The 12855-nt window shown below is 39.5% G+C and overlaps 1 protein-coding gene and 2 pseudogenes across 2 annotated transcripts in view; all 3 read left to right on the forward strand.

Annotated features, from left to right (window-relative positions):
* The window catches only part of Znf385d (zinc finger protein 385D), a 1102298-nt gene that overhangs the window by 265470 nt on the left and 823973 nt on the right, over positions 1 to 12855 (forward strand). The window lies entirely within an intron of this gene.
* LOC123455352 lies at positions 8274 to 8800 on the forward strand (annotated as a pseudogene).
* LOC123455353 overlaps positions 11315 to 12855 on the forward strand; it is a 51683-nt pseudogene continuing 50142 nt past the window's right edge.

A 12855-nucleotide genomic window follows, 5' to 3' on the forward strand; every position in this document is an offset into this window, starting at 1 on the left:
AAAAGATTTTGCTTGCAAAGCCTGGTGGCCCAAGTTTGGATCCATAGTACTCACATAAAGCCAGATGCAAAAAGTGGTGCATGCATCTGGAGTTCATTTGCAGTGGCAAGAGCTGTGATATTCTCTTTCTCTCCCTTTCTCTCTTTTTCCCAAATAAATATATACATAAATATATAAAATATATTTTTTAAGTCAAACCATCTTTGGAGAAGTAACCTATGGTACTGTAGATAGAAACTAGAACAAAAGCTCTGCCTGGTTCAGAAATTCAAATTGGATCTAATCACAGCGCAAATTTACAACTATGAAGGATTTGTCAAAGTACAATGCTATGAATAAATTTTCTCAAATTGGATATTTTAAAATAATTGGTGCCCTTATTATGAGATGGCATTGAACCACAAACCTTAAACACATTGCCATTCATCCAGTCCTCACAACCAGGCAGAGGAATTATGCTTATCTTCTACTTGTAGATGTAGCATTCGGTATTCTTTTGAAGGACGCACCACTATCTGGCTCACCCTCGCCTTCAGGTAATGCTCCCTGTGTGTAAGATTCGACACTTCTTTTTGTTTATTTGTTTGTTTGCTTTGAGGTAGGGTCTCACTCTAGTCCAGGCTGACCTGGGATTTACTATGTAGTCTCAGGCTGGCCTCAAACTCACTGCAGTTCTCCCACCTCTGCCTCCAGAGTGCTGGGAGTAACAGCATGCACCAACACTCAGCCACATTTTTTGCATATTGTTTCCAAAATGAATATTATATAGAAACGGTACTTTCTCTGTTCAAAGGAAGAAATTAGGACAACCTGACAAATTAAAATTCTATTATATTTCCCTAAGTACCCCAAATATCACCCTTAACATATATTGATCACCAGGTTTTCTATTAAAATGTATTGACTTCCAAGGATTTTTTTAAATTTTTTTTTAATTTATTTATTTGAGAGCGACAGACACAGAGAGAAAGACAGATAGAGGGAGAGAGAGAATGGGCACGCCAGGGCTTCCAGCCTCTGCAAACTAACTCCAGACACGTGCGCCCCCTTGTGCATCTGGCTAACGTGGGACCTGGGGACCCGAGCCTCGAACCGGGGTCCTTAGGCTTCACAGGCAAGCGCTTAACTGCTAAGCCATCTCTCTAGCCCTCCAAGGTTTTTTTTAAAGTTCTGAGACAGGTCACTAAAAGAGCCATGTTTGGGAGAAGCACTTGGTCTAAATCAGATTCATGTGGTTCCAGGTGATACTTCAAAGGAAGTTTGGACATGGGCTTGAGACCAGTAAGGGTCAGATCCAAGCCTGGGAGACTTCCGTGATTAGAGGAGATCCTGAAGGCAAAAATGTCAGTCATGTTTTCCTGGAATGATCTGCTGAAATTTGCTTCAGTCGGGATTGAGTCTGTCTTGGCAGACATTTCATTTGATGCTTACAATATAAATGCAAGAATCAAAGAGAGCAATGGAACTTTAATTGAGGCAGATAGAAGACATTGCAGCCATTCCCTTTTCGTTTTATTTTTATTAGAGAGAGTAAGAGAGACAGAACTGGTACACCAGGGGCATAGCTACTACACAGGAGCTCCAGGCGCCTGTGCCCCATTGTGCGCGTGTGCCGCGTGTGCGCATGTATCACCTTGTGCGTCTGGCTGACGTGGGATCTGAGAGTCAAACCTGGGTCCTTAGGCTTCTCGGGCAAGTGCCTTCACCACTAAGGCATCCCTCCAGCACCGCTGCAAAAGTTCTCGTCACCAGTCTTAAATATGTGTTCTTCCTGGTCTGTGGGATGAAGTTGGCTTAGGAGGGAGCCCTTGCCCATCTAAGTGAAGTTCAGTGCCAGGACGCCTCACAAGAAAAGAACCAGGATGCATGCTGAATTCTAAGGAGTGAAGTACGACATCAAGGTTTAACTGACCTCTTAAGGGAAGAGGAGCAGCAGCGCTCCCATGGCAGGTGACAGGCAAGGTGAAGCCAGTCCGATCCATTCCAAGCCCTGGCGTTTGTAGGATAAGGTTTCCACAAATTCTGTGCTCTCAATGGGGAAAAACAAGCCCTGTGCTGGTGAGAGGGCTTAGTAGTTAAGGCACTTGTCTGCAATGCTAGCAACCCAGGTTCAGTTTCTCAGTATGCACGTACAGCCAGATGCACAAAGTGGCTCATACATCTGGAATTTGTTTGCAAAGGCTATAGGCCTTGGCATGCCCATCACCCCCCCATGTAAATAAATAAATAAATAAATAAATAAATAAATAAATAAATAAATAAATAAAGGTTTTTTTGTTTTGTTTTGTTTTGTTTTTTACTTTCCTAATTATCTGCTATGTTCTTCTGGTTACACATAGTTCCCACCAGGCCACAAATACCCTCACTACTGACCAGCTCCTACACTATCTCTTGCATAGATTAATTGAGTCTTTTCCATGCCTGACATAGAACTGCACACATTGTGTGTTTTCAGAAATGGATTATTTTAGGGCTGGAGGGATGGCTTAGCAGTTAAGGCATTTGCCTGCAAAGCCAAAGGACTTGGGTTCGATTCCCCAGGACCCACATTAGTCAGATGCATAAAGAGGCATCTGGAGTTTGTTTGCATTGGCTGGAGGCCCTGGAGCTCCCATTCTCTCTCTTCTCTCTCTTTCTTTCACTCACATTCTTTCTCTGCCAAATAAATAAATAATAATAAAACAGTTTTTAAAAGAAGTAGATTATTTTAGACCAGTTTGGGTTGAACAGAAAGTGAGGCATTCCATATATTTTCTGTCCTCCTCTTCACCATCATCAGCTTCATGCCCCAGAGGCACATTGTCATCCTGAGTCCCCACTTTATTTTAACCATCACTCACATTCAGTGGATTCCACAGTGGCATCATAACTTTACCACGTCTCTTCTGAGCATTTTCACTACTTTAAAGTCATCTTCTAAATTGATAATCATTGATCTTACTGTCTCATATTACCTCAATAAGACATTCTAGAAATCACAAAACTATGGGACAATATGTCTTATATAGTTGAGGTAATACAGTCTATAGCCTTTCCATAAAATGTCCTCTTTCCCTAAGTTAATTTTCACATTAATCCATATCTTTTTGTGGTCTGCTAGCTTATTTTACTTTAGAACCGAGCTACCTTGTATTTACGCAAAAACTCTCCTGATTCTTGATTTTCCACAATGTTACCTCATAAGGTATGCTACCGTTACCTTCTTGTTGCTGGGACAAAACACCAGACCCAAAGCAGCTTATGGAGGAAAGGGGTGTATTTATGTCAGCTGACAGTTTCAAAGGGAAATTTCATCATTGTGGAGAAAGTGTGGCATGAACAGGAAGCTGGGTCACATCTTGTCACAGCCTTAATAGTCTAAATGAGCTACCCCTGAACACCCAGTGGGGTGGACTAATAAACTTCAAGGTCCACTCTGAGGGACACACCACCTCCCAAAGGCTCCCGCTGGGGATTCTGTGTGTGGAATAATGACAAGCACACGAGCCTGCGGGGTTCGTTACATTCAAACTGCCACAGGATGCGATTTTTTTTCTAACGGTTTTTCAGGAGGAATGAGTTGTAGTCCAAGTGTTATGGGCAGTAGAGCAATGGATGCATCGGGCATGGCTTTTGTCCCAAGAGAGAAAAAAGAGACCATATGTGGTATCGCTTTTAAAAGAGATTTCCCTTTGGATCTATCATAAATGCTAACCTCTCTCTACTCTCCTGCTGAGCCCTTCAATTCTTTTAGAGAGTACCCTTTTCTTCCACTCCCCTTTGAAAAAAAGTACCCTTTAGGTGGAAGAGACGGCTTGGCAGTTAAAGCACTTGCCTGCGAAGCCTGAGGGTTTGTTCCCCAGGATCCAGTAAGCCAGATGCACAACGTGGTCCATATGTCTGGAGTTCTTTTGCAGGAGCTAGAGGCCTTGGCATGCCCATTCTCTCCTATCTACCTCCATCTCTCTCTTTTTCTTTGATTTTTCAACATAGGGTCTTGCTGTAACTGAGAGTGAACGAAGATTTACTATGTAGTCTTAGGGTGACCTCGAATTCACAGTGATCCTCCTACCTCTGCTTCCCGAGTGTTAGGATTAAAGGCATGTGCTGCCATGCCTGGCCCTATTTTTTAAGTTTTACTTTATTTATTTGTAAGTAGAGAGAGAAAAAAATGTGTGCCATGGCCTCCAGCCACTGCAAACAAACTCCAGATGCATATGCCAGTTTGTGCAGCTGGCTTGATGTGAGTACTGGGGAATCAAACCTAGGGCATTAGGCTTTTCAGGCAAGTGCCTAAACCACCAAGCCATGTTCCCAGCTCCTAGCCCTATATATTCTTAATAGCAGATTTTCATTTCAGAATTTCTAGAGAAAGATAAATATTTCATTCTTCGCCTATAAGCTTGAAAAATGGTTATTATGAATTTCTTCCATCTGGAGACCAATTAAATTTAGAGTTCAAGTGCAAAATAACTAAATAGGGTCTAATAGAGAAGAAATCAGGCAATAGAGATTTTTACCTGGATTCAACCTGGATTCATCCAAACAGACACACACACACACACACACACACAGAGAGAGAGACAGAGAGAGAGAGAGAGAGAGAGACATACACACACACACACACACATATTTGCTTTTTTATTTATATATAATATATAAGGTCCAAATAAAGTAAAAGTTGAGATGAAAATAAGCGTAGTAGTCATTTGTTTGTCTAAATGAAAAATGTTCCCATCTTGAAGGATTATATGTATAATATATATGTATAAGAATCTGAACATATGCCACAAAGAACACAGCATCAATGTATCTCCAATGTGGTTTCTGTATTTCTAAGAAAACAGTATTTCACATGTCATTTCATTTATTATAGAAAATGATCTTGTTATTGTCCCAGAGGAAAACTAGCCTACATGCACTAATTAAGAGACCATTTTATGTCCACTAAAAAACTTATAGCATATCAGATACTGGTGTGCTTTTTGCAGAAACTAAGTTAAAGTGAGCTCTTGCCATCACAAACTTCCCAGAGTCCTCAGCCTCTGAGGTCTCTCCTAACGAGTAAGGTTGCTGACCCTTCTCCTCAAAGAATTCCCTCCACTGATGGGAGCTCTCTCCCTCTCTTGGGGCAGTGTGCATCTAACACAAGCACTATTGGAATATGCAGTCCTAACCCCTTGCTTCAAGACTAGGAAGGTCCCCTCATAGCCTTTCTAGCTGCAGGTTTGCTGGTGCCTCCCTTGAACTCCATCACAGTTCAGCTCATCTAGTCCCTGGGTCTGCTTGACTCCTATGTCACAGGTCTGAATCTCTGCTGCTCCAGTTGCCCACAAATTCTTCCGACCTTCTATCCCATAAGACACTATCCATGCTTTCCAGCTTTATGATTATGAGCAATACAAATCACTACTGCAGGAAAATTTAATCCATACTCTGTACTTATTTTCTTTTATAGAAAATATTTTTTTAAATTTTATTTTAGATATAACACGTTACTTATGATTATCCCCTTACCCCAACTTCTATCACTCTGGGCAGGGGGACTACCTCAGTTGCGCTATGGTAATCACTGTAGGGTCATGAAGGCCTCGGTCAGTCCCTATGGGGTAGCATGGGATGTATTTTAGGGCAAAGAGTGAGAGTGAATGAGTGAGTGACACAGACAGAGACACAGAGAGAATGAGTGTGAACACACCAGGACTTTTTGTTAATGCAAACAAACTCCAGATGCATGCACCATTTTGTGCATCTGGCTCTGTGTGGGTAATGGGGAAGCAAACCTGGGCCAGCCAGCTTTGCAAGTAGGCTCCTTTAACCACACAGCCATCTCCCCATCCCTCTGTCCTTATTTTCTATTGGATGCTTGTGAGGTAAGGTTAGCCATCAATATGTTAAAAAATGAAATGACACTTAATATCAATTTTTCCATTTTTATCATATACATCATCTATTGGGCCACCATAAATGTTTCTCCAAAATAATCAATTTTGGGCTAGAGAGATGGCTTAGCATTTAAGCACTTGCTTGTGAAGTCCAAGGACCTCAGTTCGAGGCTTGATTTCCCAGAACCCACGTTAGCCAGAAGCACATGCAGTGTCTCGAGGCTCTGGCACACCCATTCTCTCTCTCTCTCTCTTTGTCTGTCACTCTCAAATAAATAAATAAAAATATACAAAAAATTAAAAATAATCTATTTTATCTTTTTGTTTTCAAATTATTGGCAAGGGATCAAAGTAACTGAGATTTGCCAGTGTCATTATTTTTTTGCCAACACTGCTCATGTCTTCATATTGATCTCATTCATAAAATGATTTCATTCTCAACAGAATTATAGGATATATTTGAACATGTTGTATGCTACAGAGCTTTTGTTGTTTTTGAAATCACTTAACTTGCACTAGTACAAAAAGCTGATGTTTCTTTTAAGATTTTATTAGCAAATCAACTAAAATATCTGGGTAAAAGGTCATGTACATAGATCTCTTCATAATTAATCACTGTGTATTTTCTGCCATTTCAAAAATGTAGTTTTTTGTCTGCTTACTTTGCAAAGATGAGGTGAGAGAAAGAAATGACCAAAGAGATTTATACAACTAGAAGTTAACTATACCTGTAAACATCATCATTTTTCAAGAATTCTATGATTTATTGTCTCAGAACCTATATATTTAAGAAGTTACAACCAAGACTGATCACTGAGCTTCTCTTAGTTTTGATGAATCTGAGTTTTGCAAATAATGATTATTTTATGATGACAGAATTGATATAGCTCAATCTAGGCTGAACACCAATATATAAAAATAGAAGGATCCTAAGCTTTTGGGCACAGTTCACCAGGTATTTAAGTAAATATGTGTAAAGTAATGCAATGTAAACAATCTTATATGTACAGTGACATAATGTTTTCATGCACTTTTATGATGTGCATTCTAAAATCACCAGAAAAATTTAAATGTAATTATTTCTGGATAAATATAGACATTTTACTCATATTCATCCTTTCATTTGCTAACTGTGACATATTCCATAATAGAAAAACCTTACAATGGAGTATAAAGTGAAGTATTCAAAATTCAAGGAATTTGTTTAAAAACAAATTGAAGATTAGAATAAAAGTAGCTTTTTTCTTTTGTAAAATCATTCTGAAATACATATTTCAAAGGCACATCTTTCAAGATGTTTAAAGCTTGTGTAGCCAAATAATTGAATTCATTTTCTGGGCTCACCTTGGTGAAGCTATTGTTAATGCTTGTTGAAGGATTGAGTAACACATTAACCTATCATGGAGTTCTATTTCATTTCCACTATCATTGTCATATTTGAGTTATTTTATTAAGCCTTGTTTTCCAGTTTTATTGGACTGCAGCTGCTATCAAATAATTCAACTTTTATCTCCAGTATTCTAGAGCTCCTTTGTATTCATTGTTTTCTAGCACATAAATCTCAACTATTTCCACCTTTCTCCTCTTAGCATTAAATTTTCTTTCATTTTAACCGACAAGCTAAATAAATTTTAAATTCTATTTCTTACCCATCTATTCTCTTGTTCCTTTCCACTGACTGCTTCAGATGACGTGTAAGTGGAAGTGTCAGTAGGTACTAGTTTATCAGAGTCCCTTTCCAGTAACACTCATTGGCTGATGAAAACAGCATAGCCTCATGGAATGTTCCATTATGTCAGGTATAAGCTCATCATTGGTATATAAACTTGCCTCACTTTTTGATCTTCAAAGATGGTTAGTGCTGTTGTAAAATGCCAGAGGGAAAATTAGAACTTTCCAGTCCATTTGTGAATTTTCTGTAAATATCTTCTGGAACAATTTGGACTTTTGTTGCCAATTTTTGGTCCTTGAGGAGAAATGCAATGACTGTCACCAGGGGTGGAGTGCCGGTTGATGTCTACTTGCATCACTTGTCCTGTGCATGAACTACTTTTAAGGCACCATCTTTTGCAGCACAGAGACTTCTCTGGGCAATCTGTCCCTGAGGAATCCCTTTCCCTAGTACCTCATGATGTTCCCAGTCTGAGGATGATGACATGGATGGATACAAAGCCATGTAGTCAGCTGTTCTTCCCAAGAAAAGGTGTATTGACCTCCTCTGATCATTGCTGTCCAATGTCACTCCATCATCTTGTTTTGTAAGCTTTCTTTAACATGGTACTATAAACTCAAATCATTAAATAACATTTTAAAATATTGTGTCATCAAAGGATCAAAAAGTAATTTCCCGCTGCCATCTTGAATTCCCACTTGTGTGTGTTTATTCTCAGCTGTTCTTCCTGAGACCCCATGAGCGCCAACTCTAGTCCCCCACATGGTCTCATTTCCATTCCAATAAGAGTTTTAAAAAAATCTATCATTAACCAGGAAATACTCGTCATGCTATAGACACAATGCTCATTGGTAGGAAAGGAACTGCTCATAGGAAGAAGGTGGTTCATAGAAGAGCTACAGCAGATGATTAAAAAACAAAACAAACACATCTTTGGTTCCCCATAAAGAAGATGGGGATAAACAATACACCTGGAATTGAAGATGTGAACATGTTTACAAACTTAGAAGCAGTGGTCCACTTCAGCAACACTAAAGTTCAGACATCTCTAGCAGTAAACGCTTTCACAAAGCAGCTGACAGGAAGGCTTCCCAGCACCCTAAACCAGCTTGGTACAGACACTGGCTAGTTAAGGAGATTATCTGACGCTCTCCCAAAACAAGGCACAGATGGAAAAGCACCACTTTCTATCTGAAAGGAGGAGGAGGGAGTTCCAGGTCTTGTGTCAAATTTTGATGAGGCTTCTAAGAAGGGGGAAAACTAGGCTAGAGAGATGGCTTAGCGGTTAAGCACTTGCCTGTGAAGCCTAAGGACCCCGGTTCAAGGCTCGGTTCCCCAGGTCCCACGTTAGCCAGATGCACAAGGGGGCGCACACGTCTGGAGTTCGTTTGCAGAGGCTGGAAGCCCTGGCGCGCCCATTCTATCTCTCTCCCTCTATCTGTCTTTCTCCCTGTGTCTGTCGCTCTCAAATAAATAAATAAAAAATGAACAAAAAAAATATTAAAAAAAAAAAGAAGGGGAAAACCGAAATGAGTCAACTTCTGAGGAAAAAAAAAAAAGAACTTCAAGAGTTACGAGGAGCTGATGTTTTATGACTACTTTTTGAGATTCTTTTGTTTATGTATATAATAATATCTAGATCTCTCATAATTTTTTAAATTTATTTACTTGAGAGAGAGAGAAAGAGGGAGAGAGACAGAGAATGGGCATGCCAGGGCCATCTGACACTGCAAATAAACTCCAGAAGCACGTGACACTTTATCCATCCTGCATCATGGTGTTGTAGACAGCTTCACATTGCTGTGATGAACATCCAAACAGGGCAGAGTTTATGGGAGGAAGGGATTGTTTTCAGGCTCACAGCTCTGGGGGTTTGTCCCACCAGTGGTGGAAGAAGCTGCTTTCATACAGCCAAGCAGAGAAGCCACCACCAGCAGCACACACCAAAAGGCAACAAGCCCAAAACCCGCAGCAAACAGCAGGGACCCACAGCTTACACTGCTCTCTTACATCTTGGGGCTAGAATTCCAGGTCTGCCCCCAAACACACTTTAGGGTTGGACTCCAGACTCCACCCCCATGACACCTCCTCCATCTAGGCTGCTGGAGACACAAGTTATAAGCTTTGATAAAAACACCTGAGGGCTGAAGAGATGGCTTAGCAGTTATGTGCCTACCTGCGAAGACTAAGGACCTAGGTTTGATTCCCCAGTACACATGTAAGCCAGATGCACAAAGTGGTTCATGCATCTGGAGTTTGATTGCAGTGGCTAGAGGCCTTGGTACACTTTTTCTCTCTCACTCTGTTTCTTTCTCTGTAATAAATAAATAAATAAATAAATGTATTAAAAGAAACACCCAAGCCTATGGGGAACATACATTCCAACTATCACACATGGGTACTGGGGAGTTTAACTAGGACCATCAGGATTTGCAAGAAAGCACCTTTCATCTCTTAACCATCCCCTCAGCCCAACATCTCTAAATTTTTTTTTAAGCTGAAGCCCCTGGGACACTGAAGCTCTTTTAAGCTTTGCTTATATACAGTTCACTCTGCACCTAATTAAGCTGAACATGCCTGGGAATGAAGTTTAAAACTGTTCAACAACAAAAAGGAATTTTTACAAATAGAAGTCCAGACATATATATTTTTCTCTCCTTGTTTTTGAAATTGCAATGATATGACCTGAACACTGAGAATAAATGTAAACAGATTCATTGCACACAGTACCATTAGAAGAGCAAAATGGTGATGAACTGTGGAAAATGTAAAGGTAATTAGATAAAAATGAGGGAAAATACTGAATTCAAACACAAGCCCACAGTGATCAGATAAGCAAGCCCTGTAATTTAGACTTCGAACACAGTTTCAGAATATCTCTAAAGTTGTTCAGAAGTTGCTTTCAGAGAGGTGCTCATGGCAAGAGGAAGTTTATGGCGAAATTTCTCACACTCATTTGCAATCAGACACTGTTAGGAGAGTAACTATTGGTGCCTAAAACTGTGCTTATTTCTCATGACCCATATCATTTTGAGAGCTGAAATAGGTCCATCAGTCACACATCATCAGTACCCCGTGGACATTTCGTTTGCACAACTACCCCCAGAGTTTGTACTCCTGGTTTTAACAAAAGTACTGTCATATTTAATTTTCCAAAGCAGTTTCTCTCCTAAAGCTAAACTTAGATTTAATCCTTTAAGCATACTCACAGATTTGTGGTATAAAGGTTCATGGATGACATCAAAGGGATCTATAAAATATTTCAATTACATTTAAATTGTAGCCAGCTTGAGCTTTGGCACTTTAATAAAGGGTCTGAGGTACGTTTGGTACTTCAAAAGAGGAAGATGGGTAATCTAGGGTAGGGTTGTTTCACCCTTTAGCCAACACAGTTTAGCGTTTAAAAGTAGTGAATCAACATAATAGAAAAAGCACAACTTAATTAAGCAGTATCTACTCATACATAAGGCTCTTCACTTCCTATGCTCCTCTTTCCATTCCAGCAAATTTCCACTTAGGTGAATTTGATCACTCAGTGTGCATGAAGACAAACTTACCAAGGACATATTCTAACTCAGTGAGTATTTTGAATTAAATAGTTCTATATGAAGGATACTACAGAAATTTTAGAAAATCACAATTCTATCCACAAAGGTCTTAATCTAACATGGCCTTGAACACACTAAGAATTGGCCATAATCAAGCTAGGGATTTTCAGCCTCAGTAGCTGGTGCTGTGTCTTCACCCTCAGATCTGCTGTGCTCTGTGTGAGACAGCCATGGCCACCTCTCCTGCCCCGTCCGCAGGTCCGCAGAAGAGGTTCCTCTTAAACCCTCACCAACCACTGAAGGATGTGGCAACAACAGGGGTTGGCAAATGGGCAGACGGTTCTAGACTTGACTGTCCCAAGGTTGTCTGTGGAAGAAATATTTGTGAAACACAGGTGCCTAAAAATGGCCTTTATTCCTCTTACAAGAATTAACTGAAATATAAAGTATCATGACTACTAAACACGCTCTCCTGTGAATCAGGAATAAGATTACATTTTACAAAAAGGAAAGATGATATGTGCTTTGAACCTCAAAGAGGGGAATTCATGGGCAGGGTTGACTTTTATTGGCACTGAAATAATTTGAACCTTTGCAACAAAGATGATTTTTTATGAACATAAAATGGTTTATTGCCTACTATCATTTTATACATTTCATTTTCAAATTTAGCATTCAGCATTAAGGTTATTTTTATCTTTCCAGCTGTTTTATCTTTTTGCCTCATGAGTGAGAAAATATCTATTAACAGACGGTCTTAGCTTTCATCTTCATATAATCACAAGAACCACATACACATATCCTGGTTCCTTCAAAAAATTGTCCAAGATTATTTTTAATATAGTTTATTTATTCATGTATTTGTTTGTTGAGAGAAAGAGGCAGAGAGAAGGAGAGAGAAAATGGGGACTCCAGGACAGCGAGGCACTACAAATGGACTCCAGATGCATGTACCACCTGTGTATCCAACATTATGTGAGTACTGAGGAATTGAACCTGGGTCATTTAGCTTTGCCATCAAGTGCCTTAACCACTAAGCCATGTCCCCAGCCCTGTCCAAGATTCTTATTAAGAACATTTGTGTTTATTAATTTGTCTGGTATTTCTTTGTTATCCTATTAGTTTGCTTTTAATTGCATATTGAATTATCAACTTTCTAAGATTATCTTAGAAATATCCCAATTAAAATATATTTGTGAGGGGGCTGGAAAGGTGGCTCAGTGATTAAACATGACTGTTTTACAAAACTTGATGGTCTGGGTTCAATTCCAAAGCTACTTTACTAAATCAGATGCAAAAGCTGGTGCAAGCATCTATTCTTTGCAGTGGCAAGAGGCCCTGGCATACTCATACAGACATACACATGCACAAATAAATAAAATTTGAAAAGTCGCTTCTCATGTCCAAAGTATGTTAGAAATAGCAAACTATCTCGAAAGAAGCACCCTCTGTGTATGTATATTTGAAAGCCAATTTTATTTCACAAGATAACCTCATGGCAAGATGATGGAATTTTCAAGAATAGTTGTTGTAAAGAGTAGACAGAAAATGTGGGTTTCAAATAGAAGTATATTCTCCATTAAGCAAGTTATTCAAGGTATTTTCCTTCTTGCTTTTCTTCTTCATTCTCTAAATCCCTCCCTTCTGTCATTATGCTCTCCCTTCTTCTCTATCATCAATTATCTTTTTTTTTTTTTCTGACAGGGTCTTTTATGTGTACCAGGCTCCAAATTTATAATCCTCCTGTCTCAGCATACAATGTGCTTGGACT

The sequence above is a fragment of the Jaculus jaculus genome, chromosome 16 (assembly GCF_020740685.1).
Source record: "Jaculus jaculus isolate mJacJac1 chromosome 16, mJacJac1.mat.Y.cur, whole genome shotgun sequence".
NCBI classification, from domain to species: domain Eukaryota; kingdom Metazoa; phylum Chordata; class Mammalia; order Rodentia; family Dipodidae; genus Jaculus; species Jaculus jaculus.